At 32.8% G+C, this 12,797-nt stretch overlaps 1 pseudogene; it reads right to left on the minus strand.

The window, feature by feature from the left end:
• Positions 1-1,114: 1,114 nt before the first annotated feature.
• LOC127107745 (probable leucine-rich repeat receptor-like protein kinase IMK3) lies at positions 1,115-3,004 on the minus strand (annotated as a pseudogene).
• Between the last annotated feature and the right edge of the window lie 9,793 nt (positions 3,005-12,797).

Below are 12,797 nucleotides of genomic sequence, written 5' to 3' on the forward strand. Positions count from 1 at the left end.
CAAATCAAAAACTTCATTAGTCCATTCTTCTTTAACTATGGAAGCAACCCATTGAGGTAAATCCATGCCATTGGTTGGTTCCCCCGGCGGTTTTCCGGTTAAAAGCTCCAAAAGGATAACGCCGAGGCTGTAAACATCGGTTTTCGTGGTAGGTTTCTTCGTCTTTGAAAGCTCGGGTGCGTTGTATCCGAGGCTTCCTGCTGTGGCAATGATGTTTGTGTTGGCTGAAGTTGTCATTAGTCTTGAAAGACCGAAATCGGTTATGTGAGGATTTGTTTGCTCGTCTAATAGTATGTTGCTTGAGGTGAGATTTCCATGTACTATGTTTTCTTGGTTGTGAAGGCAAGATAGACCGTTGGTGATTCCGATTGCTATTTTCATCCTTGTTGGCCATTCGACGATGATTTCCGGCCCGCGAGCTGCAAGTTTATGTTTGGAAATATCAATATCAGAAGCATTGCCATATAAGTAAGCGATAAAATATGTATTAACTAATAAGATTCACAATGCATTCTAAGTTTCGGATTCTCTGCTGTAAGAAAATCACGCAATTACACGACTTGAACCATTTATCAAGATTGACACAATACTATCTTATAAGATCATAATCTAGACTATTGAATCAAGATCAGATAGTTCATATTCCAACTTTGGTAAAGTTGGAACAAGAACCTTCTAATATTGATCCACTAGTCCATACCGTCAACAACTTGTGATTGTGTCAATGAGAAAACTCAAATAGTATCTTATAAGATTGTGCGTTTCTTCGGGTGGGTAAACCGCACAATCTAGACCACTGAAACAAGATCAAATAGTTCATATTCCAACTTTGGTAAAGTCGGAACACGAACCTTCTAATCTTGATCCACTAGTCCATGCCATCATCAATAATGTGTGATTGTGTAAATGAGAAAACTCAAATATAAGAACTACTTAATGCTTACCATGATGGAACGATGCTAAAAAATCGCACAATTTGGACTACGAATCAAGATCGCACAGTCCATATTCGAACTTTGGTAAAGTCGGAACATGAACCTTTTAATCTTGGTCACTAGTCCATACTATAAACAATGTATGATTGTGTCAACACGAAAACTCGAATAGTGCTTACCATGAAGGAATGATGCTAGGCTTCCTCTACTCATGTAATCAAACACAAGAAGCTTCTCTCCTTTAGGTCCAAGATAGTAAGCTCTAAGAGCCAACAAATTCGGATGCCTAATTTTTCCAAGCAAAGCAACTTCACCTTCAAACTCCTTATGTCCTTTAGTAGTCTTCTCCCTCAACCTCTTCACCGCAACTTGATTACCATCTTCCAATGTCGCCTTATAAGCCGTTCCATAAGCACTTTTCCCCATTATCTCCGCCGTTGCACACAAAAGATCATCAGCAGTGAACACAAACGGCCCATCAAAGTGAACCAGCTTCCCACCAGCTTCACCTCCTGCTGCAACCTCTCCACCACCACCTTTCTCCAGACTCCTAGCAGAAGCAGCAGCTTTAGCAGCTTTACCACTCTTTCTACTCGAAGAAGCTCTTTTCCTGACCAAACAACAAAGCAAACAGCAACACAGTAATAGCAAAATCAACAAAAGAACACCTGCTACTATGAGGATTATGTCCTTAGTACTCAATTTCCTGTGATGTTTCTCCGAGGGAGATTCTTCCGGTGATTGAGATGGAAGATTATGCCGCGGCCGTGGTGGTGGTGGTGAAGAACTACATGGTTTCGAACTTATGTAACCACATAGACCAAAGTTTCCTTCAAATGAACTAGCATTGAATCTTTTGGAAAGAATCAAAGGAACATGACCAGATAGATTGTTGTGAGAAACATTGAATGAACTAAGATTTCTTATTTTCCCAAAAGAATCAGGAATTTCACCATCAAGTTTATTGTTTTCAAGATTCAATGTAACAAGAGAAGATAAATTAGAGAAACTCAAAGGTAAACTACCATTGATTTCATTGTTTGAGAAATCAAGAACCCTAAGCCTTGAAAATGTACCTACTTCACTAGGAATAGGACCAGAAAGTTTATTATAACTCAAATTAACCCTAAAAATCCTAGTGGAATTTGTCAAACCAAAAGGGATTCTACCAACAAGTGAATTATGACTAACATCAAAAGCCTGAAGCATTGGACAATTAGCAATAGAAGGAGGAATAGAACCTGAAAGCTTGTTGTTAAAGAGATAAACACCTCTTAGATTAGGAAGAAAAGCAAGAGAAAAAGGAATTGAACCAGCAAGATGATTATCATGAAGACTAAGTTTTCTAAGAGATTGAAGTTGGCCAATTTTCTCAGAGATTCTTCCGGATAAGCTTTTCCAAGGAAGCTGAATTGCAATAACTTCACCTTTTAAGCACTTGATTCCAACCCAGTTACCTGAACAAGCACCTAAACCACTGTCATTCCATGTTTTTAGAACACCTTTGGAATCAATAAGTTCAGTTTTGATAGCTTGTAGAGATTGAAAATCAGATTGTGTTACAACAACACCATCCCATAAATCTCCCAGAATAGGTTTTATAGTGGAAGATAGAAAAAGTAGAAAAGCTAAAAATGTAAAACTAAAACCACCCTTTTGATTTTTTCTACTAAAAATCAAATCTTTAGCATTGTTCTCCATGAAAGGTGAAGTGAGAACAACAATGGCTATGAAAAGTACAAAGAAAGAAACAAGCTTTCACTAGAATGAAGAGTGAAGAAGAGAGGTGAAAAGGAGAAAGATGAAAACTTTGATGAATGAATGAGGAAAGACGAAGTGGGGTTTATGGTTTTAGGGAGAGAGAGAGAAAAAAACAACATGGGAATGGGTCAAAGGTTGCAGGTTTTGTTATAGTAACGGCTAGTTTTTAGGTTGTTTTGTTTTTGATGAAAATATAGTTTATTGTTGTGAATTGTGATGGTGTTGAATATTGAATTATTGATTTGATATCGTGTTGAATATTGAATTATTGATTTGATGAGTGATGAATATAGTAACGGGTTGGTTTGGGGGAGAAGAGACAATGCGTGAGCACCGATGATGAGAATAATGAGGTTAACATTTTTGGTCCCCAACGGCTACATTGTATTGGATTTTGGTTTTGGATTTTCTGAGGGACCCACTGCCACGTTCTATTATGAATAATTATATGTTACTTTGATCAATATTTTGTTATTACAGTGATTATTATAAAAAAAAGTTTTTAATTTGTTAAAATATTTTTTTTTATAAATTGAATTTGATGTGTTGATTTTTTTGAATTATTCTTTTAATCACTTAGTTAATCATATCTATTTAGGATTTTAAAATTATTTTCGACCATTGTAATTATATCAGACAATCAAACTAATTCAATCTTATATAATATTATTTTTTCAGACTCGAACAAGCGAGCTCAGTGGTTGTGGAGGTTCAGTTAAAATAATAATAATTTTCTTTATTTTATTTAAATTTAAATTAATTTTTACATTTAAAAATAAATAAATTTTTTGTTTGTTTTAATGTCAAAACATCAACACTAATATCACTATTTCATCTTCAACCTTCATTTTAACTACAACAAGAAAAATTAAGATTGATTATCTTTGATCACTTTAATAAATCAAATATGGATTGACATGATTAATTTTTTTTGTTTGTTTTATTGTTGAATTATTTGATTCAATTTTGTGTTTGAATGGATCATGATGGTTAGACCATTCAATTAAGTCCAATGAGAGATCTCTGTCATAAGTATTTTAAATATTTAAACGTTGTCACATTAAACGATTAAGATATTCTAAAAACCTTAAATGATAATGAGGGTAGTAATCATCCCATACTCACTTTTATCGACCATAGTTTCTCAAATTCTACAAGTCTCTCGAATCCTACAAGTTTCTCAAATTCTATAAGATATGCCCGGCGTCATTCTTAATTATTCTTTTAAAATAATAATATGTTATAATTTGTATCTATTGAATATCAATTTAATCAATTAAATCATTCAATTGATATCGGAGTCTATAGATCGGATTTTGGGCCGCCCACAATTAATATTCACACACTAAATTCAAAAAAAGTGTTGGACGCGGAAGGTGTATCGGGGAAATCCCAAATCCCGTATTAATTAGAGATATAATATTCAAAGAGTTTATATTGAATGACAAAATCATCTTTCAAATTATTTTATAAAATGATTTTCATCCTATATATATGATTTTCATCCTAGCTAGGCTTGCAATGAATTGTGGCTCCAAAACTTGGTTTGGTGATAATCCTGAGCATATGAGATTGTCACCCTATTGTAATAAGTTTGTTCCATTAAAAAAGATTTTCTCAACGTGTTAATCACTAAATTTCTTTTATAGTTTAACATTCACGTTATCATTTTTAGCACTTTGAAAAAATCGATAGAGTTTTAGAACAAGAATTTAGATCATGACTTAAAGGAGTATATATATTTTAGGCAAAATTACACTAAAGTTCTTAATATTTTTTGTTGTCACATATTGGTTTTTTATGATTTTTTTTTTGTAATATTTGATTCTTTAGGGTGGTTTCTTCATATTTTTTCTCACATTTTGAATATTTAAAAATATGTGATTTTGTATTTTTGATTACACTTCATCATTTTCATACCATTCATAATTAACACATTCATTCGATTAAAAAAGCATAACGATGCATATATTTTAGGCAAAATTACACTAAAGTTCTTAATATTTTTTTTTGTCACATATTGGTTTTTTATGATTTTTTTTTTGTAATATTTGATTCTTTAGGGTGGTTTCTTCATATTTTTTCTCACATTTTTAATATTTAAAAATATGTGATTTTGTATTTTTGGTTACACTTCATCATTTTCATACCATTCATATTTAACACATTCATTCGATTAAAAAAGGATAACGATGCATATATTTAGTAATTTAAAGAGGCAAGTTGTTAAAAAAATAATTAAAAAATCAATCTATTACACAAAAATAATTTAAAGGACTCCTGATATAATTTTGCATATATTTTAATATGACTATTATTTTTATTAGATAATGTTAGTAAAAAATTAGCTTTGACGAAAGACATACTCCACATGTACTAAATTATAAGTTATTTTGCTAAAACAAATTGTCTAAAATTATAAGTTAGTTTCCTATTTCAATGCAACATTACCAATTTATCTGGAAAAAAACACTCATTTTTCTTGTAACAAATTTTAAGTAAAAAAACATCAAATTTATTTCATTTTAAAAAAATCATCTTTTTCAAAGCAAATCTAATTGCAAATTGTATTTAATTTAATTTCTCTCCCATTTTTTCTATAAACAACAACAACCAATCAAAATTGTTTTTACATCTTTGTGAGAAAACATATTTCAAAAAAGACACAAAAACTTAAACTTTTTTAATAAGTATAAAATATTTTTTTATTATTATAAATTGGTACGGAGTAGTACCTTCTATATCATTTATTATTATTTATTCTTTCAATTCTTTAAATTTCGCTTTCATCTGTAATAAATGAATGACAATATTGTAAAGTTATACATCATTTTTCTTTTTGATACAACATTAATTATTTTTACTAATTTGTATCAAACATCAAAACGTCTTATAATTTGGGATGAAAGTAGTATTTAACTAACCTTGAATTAAGAAACCTTGTGATGATGAAAAAAATGATAATTTGTGACTGTTTTATCGTGAGATTGTCTTATTTATAAACACGTGTTCATGTTATATATTATTTAATATGAGACTTTTAACTATAATAAATGGTCTATCAGATTTTAAATCAAATTCTAATATTATATTAAAAAATGTAATCGAGTCTAACTCATTCTCACAAAACCCTTTAGTATATATAGTAATGATTATCTCCATTTATAATCATATGTTTAAACTATAATTATCCTATCAGAGACTATTATAACACTCATGAAAATGATTTTTTTTTTAAACGTTCATCTAAATGGTTATCACAGTCATGATGGGTATTAACGTGACATGGATTGCACACCTGAAGCTTTTTACAAATTCGTGATTTTATTAAATGCATTATTGGAATGGAATGAGTAAAAAAGCAAAGACACCACATGAGAAGGGTTGTTTAATTTGGTAGCAGAAATATTCAGTTGTCACATTCCGAAAATGTGATCTATTGTATTTCAGTAATTTTAGGGTCATATTTTGGACCAGCATGACGAAGAAGTGAACATAAAGAAATTAAAAATCGGTGGCTTGTAAATGAAGACATTTTGTATTCAACTTTTTCAACATCAAACTAAAACTAAAATGTAACAAGAAAAAAATAGTAATAATGTTTATGATAAAGCTTAGGCTAGAGGCACAAGTGGTTATGGAAATTCTGATTGATTAGTCAAAGTTTAAAAATAAAATAGAATTAACCTTATCAATCATTACTAATATTGTTCATTAGATTAAATTAAAAAAATTAGAAATTAAAATTTGAAGGATGGTAATAAACTCATTTAGCGATGGCGTATCTTGTTTTATACGTCCAAATCATTAATGACAACCACATCTCCCAAATTTAGCTCATTTTATAGAATGAAAATCTAATATTTTGTTATTTTCTCCTATGTCGTTTAATCCTCGTTACTTCGTTTTTGGAGATGGTGATTGGACCGTTCCCTTCCATTCGAGTTCTATGGCGGTGCAAACTTGCGTGTTACAGTTTTATGTCTTTGGACATTCCCTAACTTTTGCGTGAACTGCTCCTTAGAGTTTCAGTTCATCGGGAGATTTATCTTTTTTTGCTTAAATTGTCCTTTTGGATTTTTGACTTATCGGACTTAATTTTATTTATCCCTAACTTTTGTCTGAGTTGCCCTTGCGGATTTTCAACCCATCGGATTGCTCATTTTTTTCTAAGTCGCCCCTTCAGATTTTTGACTTAACGAACTTTATTACTCATCTCTTTTTGCTAGGCATGATACTTTTTTACTGTGTCGGAGTTGAAGGGATGTGTAAACTCTTCTCCATCCATGTTTGTAAGAACTAAAGCTTCACCAGAGAAAGTTTTCTTCACCACATATGTCCCTTCATAGTTGGGGATCCATTTTTCGCGAGGATCTTTCTAGAGGGAGATTATCTTCTTCAGCACCAAGTCACCTACTATGAATTCTCGAGGGCGAACCTTCTTGTCAGGGCCGACCCAATCAATCTGGAGCCCCCGATCTAATTTAAAAAATTGGTCTAAAAGAATATGAATTTATATCGATTTTTTGAAAAAAACGATACAAAATCATAAATTTTGAAAAAATTATATATTTTTACATCTATTTTTAAAAAACGGATGTAAAATAGATTTTGAAAACATTATGATTTAACACCTATTTTTAAAATAACAGGTGTAAAATATATATTTGTAGTAAAAAAAAAATATGTGGGCCCCTCAAAATCTGGGGTCCAGTGCTATAGCACTTCTTGCTCATGCTAAAGGCCGGGTCTGCCTCTTATCAATGCCTTCTTGAGTCCTTTCTGATACAACTGACCATGGCATAACGCAATCATTCTCTTCTCGTCGATCAAATTGATTTTTAGTGCAAAGTCATTTATCAATTGTCAACATTATATGTCAACCTTATACAAATTAGGAAGGCAACAGAAAATAAGTACAAAAGAAAATCAGTAAGGTCACCAATTTAAATTAATAAGCTTAAATAAAAAAAAAGAATCAATGTAAATTTTTGTCAAGGCCTACACAAAGTCACCAAGCTCACCACTGCATTCTAATTTGTCCTTTGTTAGACAATTTCTAACAGATTCTTTTTATTTTTTATTTACAACAAGTCGTGATAGTTCCAACTACTCGAAAGCATTCAACTTACCCCCTAGTTAACAGAGTTCCAAAGTATTGCAACAACAATGGTGTTTGTCTAGCACAAGTACATTCTGAAGCAAATTACAAAGGCAAATAAAAAAAATGAAAAGTATATAAATTTCTCATATTAATGTGGCACGATTTCAAAAGGCATACTCCAAACCAAATGCATTAACTTGACCAATTGATTTCATAGATCTTTGTATCTATATGCATAAAAATCATAATCACACAACAGTCACAAAAACAAATTTAAGATCATTGAGATGAGTAGTCCAATCATCTTATGGGAAGTTAACTTGTCGAGATACATGATGATGGATCTCAACGAATTCTTGTGTATTGAAATTATAATATTCTTTTCGGATAAAAGTTTGAGTTCAATTTGTAGTGTCGATATCGATGGATCAGTTATGTATCAAATTTGATTTTAAAAGTTACAATATAAATTTGATTTACATATGAGTTGAAGTTAAATTTCAGTTTTACTCTCCTTGTTGCTTTATAAATCCAAATTAGTCTTATCAAGTCATTGTTGTTGAAGAAAGGGATCAAGAGACCTTCATTCCCAACTTTGTGACATCGTGAAAAATAGAAAATCTCATAAAAAAAATCGTAAAAAAAATCAATGCATGTTCATAGAAAAATAAAATAGTAATAACAAAAATAAATGAGTATGGAGGAAGATTTTTTTTACCTGACTCATCTTTGAAATCTCTTACTTGAATCCATTGTTAAACTTTATGTGTGGTTTAGTCACTTATTGCAAATAAAAAAATCATAAACACTTGTTATGGATATGGAGGAAGATTCCTCATAAGAAGATATTGAAAAAATTAAAGCATGTTAATCAAAAAAAAAGTAAGCATAACTTACATAAACAATGAAAAACATAATCATGAAAAAACAATAAAAAACAGAAAACCTCATAAGAAGAAATAAAAAAAAGGGTATGGAGGGAGATTGTTTTTTATCTGACTCAACTTTGAGATCTATTACTTGAATCATGACTCAGCTTTAAGATTTGTTACTTGAATGCATTCTTACCTCCAAAATAAGCTCAAGTTCATACAATAGAAACAAAAACAAAAACAAATATAAAATTGAAACCAAAACGAAAAAGAACCTGTAAAAAATGTCAAAATTGTGTAACAAAAGAACAACTTTGAAATGAAAGATTTAACAAAACATGGTATCCCTAAATAACAAAAGAAATGTGCAAATAAAAAATAATTGGGTTAGGACATATGAATGAGATGAAAAACATTAGGATTTGCAAAGCAAAAACATAATTGAGATTTAGAGACATTTTACCTAGTTGATCGGCTGGAGAGATGAATGAGATGAAGTTTATAGAGAATGTTTCAAATAAGTTGGAGAGAAGAGGTGAAGGTGATGAGGTTTATAGAGAAAGTTTAAAATTTGTTGGAGAGGCAAAGGAGATCGATATTATTGAGAAGTTTAGGAATAGGTTGGAGAGACAAAGGAGATGAATTTGGTAGAGAAGATTTGCATAGTGGGTTTGGTGTAGGCTGGGGAGAGAATGAGATGAAGGTGACCAGAGAGATAGATTATTTTTTAAAATGGAATGGGGGAGAGAAGGAGATGTACGTGATAGAATTGAGATGATTGAAAGAAAATTGTGATGGAAAACCAGAGAGATTGATTTGACATATATTTGGTTTACAATTAGAAATAAATGGTTCAATTGGGAAATGTGGAGGAAAGAGTTAAAATAGTTGTAACTAAAAAAAATCAAGTTGGAGTAGAACCATAGGGGACATTTAGTTGAGAAATGCATAATTTGACCAAGAACACCCCTCAATTGGACAGATGGCAGCGCTAGATCTAGGGGAAATTTTGTTTATTCCAGAGCCATCTCTTTTCTTATATTATAGATTGTAGATAATTCTCTAAGATTTCCAGCACATTAAATATCGCGTCCATCAGACATCTAGAACTCTAGATATGGCAAAAATAAGACAAGTGATCTAGCACATACAAAAATAACATTTTGAACCAAAAATAAGACAAGTGATCTCCATAGAGGTTTTTGACCTTCCAACTGTTGTTACTTATAAGTAAAGTGATTTGAGTATTTGGAAATGTGTGCAACCTTTAGCTTTCAAGCTTACAGTTACTTTCTTGAGAAATGTCTTTGTTCCTTCTTCCCTGAGAGTACCACTAAAAGTGATCCAGTGTTTCCCTCAAAGCTTTCATCTTCTTTAAATTCTCATGCTTCATTAATCTCCCATAACCAGGTGACCTTATAACTCATGTTTTACCTTCAACATTTCATGTTTTCCCTTCAACATTTCATGTTTTCTAGTTAGGATGACCGATAATACAATTTATTTACTGAGCAATTATGAAGTGGAAACTTCATCTGCTTATGTAATGGGGGCATCCCCTAATTCTCCTCATGCTTCTCATAGTAAATATATTGTATGACCGAAATCATAGTTCATTCTAATCATTCTAGGTCGGATTGGGTATCTGGGAATTACTTAGAAGAAGAAATTTCTTCTTTTAGGTCGTTAGACGCCCTCATATCAAATGTTGGAGATGTAGTAAATCATACTGAGGTCCCTATGCCCCCCTCGTTTTTATCAGAAGAGGTGGTGAAGGCCAACTTTAAAGGAGGAAAAGTGATAGAGATTTCATTCAGCTTCATCTACAAACCGCTGGTTGCGAGCCGAGCGATGCTGAAGTACTAGAGCACTTGAATCTTCGGAATCAGAGGAATGCACCAGAGTATGACTGGGTGGATGAAAAAGTATAAGGAACTTCCTCAGTCCTAGGTACTGAGGTCGCCCTAAGCGATGCTGACATTATGGTCAACCGTCATTCTTAGTGGTTGGTCCTCCCGATGTTAAAGGAGAAAAGGATATGAAGTTCTTTTGATGACTGCATGGTCCCTTTTTATGAGTGCATGTTTACAAGAATTTTACTTCGAGTGCTTTTTTTAAAATTTGAGGTAGTTATCCTGAAACGTTTAAAAGTTGTCCCTTCCCAACTTCATATGTGATCATGGGCATACATAAGGGTCTTCCAAATGTGTGTCAAGTATAAATCTTTGAAGCCTTCTAGCTTATTTTTAGACCATTTTTATCTGACATATACTTAACGGAATAACTTTAGTAATAAAGGGATTATTTACTTCCATCAGATCAACCTTTAGTTCGACCCCTTCACTCTACACCAAAGCGATTTTTTGGAACTTTTTTATTGGTGAAACCCCTCACACCCACAACTCGCTTTGTTTTATGTTATATCCCTCATGATTCTCCTCAATACTGTAAGATTTTGTATCCAAAGTAATGGTTTAAGCTCCATTTTAACCGCCAACGCACTCCTATTGTACCTAGTTGGGTTCTCTTTCTCTTGATGAGGTGACAATGAAGAAGAAAATTTTATCCTAGTTTCAAGGGCTTGGCTATGAAGACAGTTCATCCCTGGTGAGGTGCCTTCTACCAATGTGAGTAAAAAGTGAATAGATACTTATAACATGTTGAATATAGTTAACAAAGAGGAGAGGTTGAGGGTTTTTGGTGAATGTCGAGCCCTCATGCTTTTTTTAACATGCATGATTGCGTTTTGAAGGAATCATGGATACGATAAATAAGTTGAACATGTTATACAACCTTGAAGATGCTCAAGGAGTTTGATTTGGGGTGAAAATAAGACTTCCACTTCATGACATGCTTCTCCGGTCACCATTGTTATAACTCCGGTCCCTTCTCATGTTTCATTTATAGAGGTTTCTACTCCTGCTCCTGAGGTGGATCAACTTGTGAATGTTGTAGCCATTTTATTAGTGGGAGAATAAACCATGTCTCTGTTTTCGACAACTAGGGTCCATGATGATGAACAACAATCTACTCAGGCTGAAGGTTCTCCGAAACGGGCTTGAGTTGCTGAGGGTAGTGCTTCTACGGAGATAACTCTCTTTATAAAGATATTAAACATCTTCTCTTCCTAACTTCCTTGCACTCATGAGGATGATGTTGCAATTATTTTTGCGTCATAATTATCTTTTGTCTAGAATCTCTCTGAGGGGGATAAGATAGAATTGGCTTCTCAGCTTGCTCACAACATGTTCAAAGTTGGTACTATTTTATCTCTTGTCTATGTTGGATGGGGTGATGTCTTGGCCCTAAGTAACCCTTCCCAAAAAAGGGATACGTAGAAACGAAATTCTGAAGCTATGGAATCGAAGTACAATAATCTTTAGAAGGAGCTTGTTGTGCTACAAAAGTTAAAGCTGCCAACTCTTTAAAAGAGGTTGCACACATACACGGTTTTCCTTATGTTCTAACAGCTCATATGACTGAGTTGTATGGTTTCCTTGAGGATGCAGATAAGTGGTATAAGGTTGTTTCAGATTGTGTTAAGGAGAAGACTCAATAGGTGGATCAACATCAGGAATCCCTTCTTCAGAAGTCTGAGGCCCATGCAGAATCCTTGATAGCTCTTCAAGACGAGGTGATAAGTTTGAAGCGTACGCTTCATGACTCTCTCCAACAGACTATACAAGACATGCTTGGACTCCGTGAGAGAGTTATGGAACAAGCAAGGAAGCTCTGTCCAATGTTGTAATTTCTGTCGAGGCATTTGATTCGTTCAAGTTTGCTTCCAAGGTGGCTCCAAAAGGCTGCCTCGGATCCTCGACTTTAGATGCTTAGGCTTGATTTTTACTTTCTATTTATTATTTTTATTTCCTACAATGTTTCTCAGGCTTTTGTGCCTTAGGTGTAACAATATTTAATATTTAAATGGAATATTTTACCTTGATGATTCAAGTGTTTTTTACATTAATGTTTTGTGATTGTCTTTGCTAATTTATGAATTGAAGTAACTCCAACAATTATTCTTTTACCATGCGAAGTCTTTATTTAATTCAAAGTTTAGGCTGAACCATCGACGTTCATTGTCTATGTCGGGATGTCTATTTTGGTCGTGAAATCCTTAACAAC

This window comes from Lathyrus oleraceus, chromosome 7 (genome assembly GCF_024323335.1).
Source record: "Lathyrus oleraceus cultivar Zhongwan6 chromosome 7, CAAS_Psat_ZW6_1.0, whole genome shotgun sequence".
In the NCBI taxonomy this organism is placed as follows: Eukaryota; Viridiplantae; Streptophyta; class Magnoliopsida; order Fabales; family Fabaceae; genus Lathyrus; species Lathyrus oleraceus.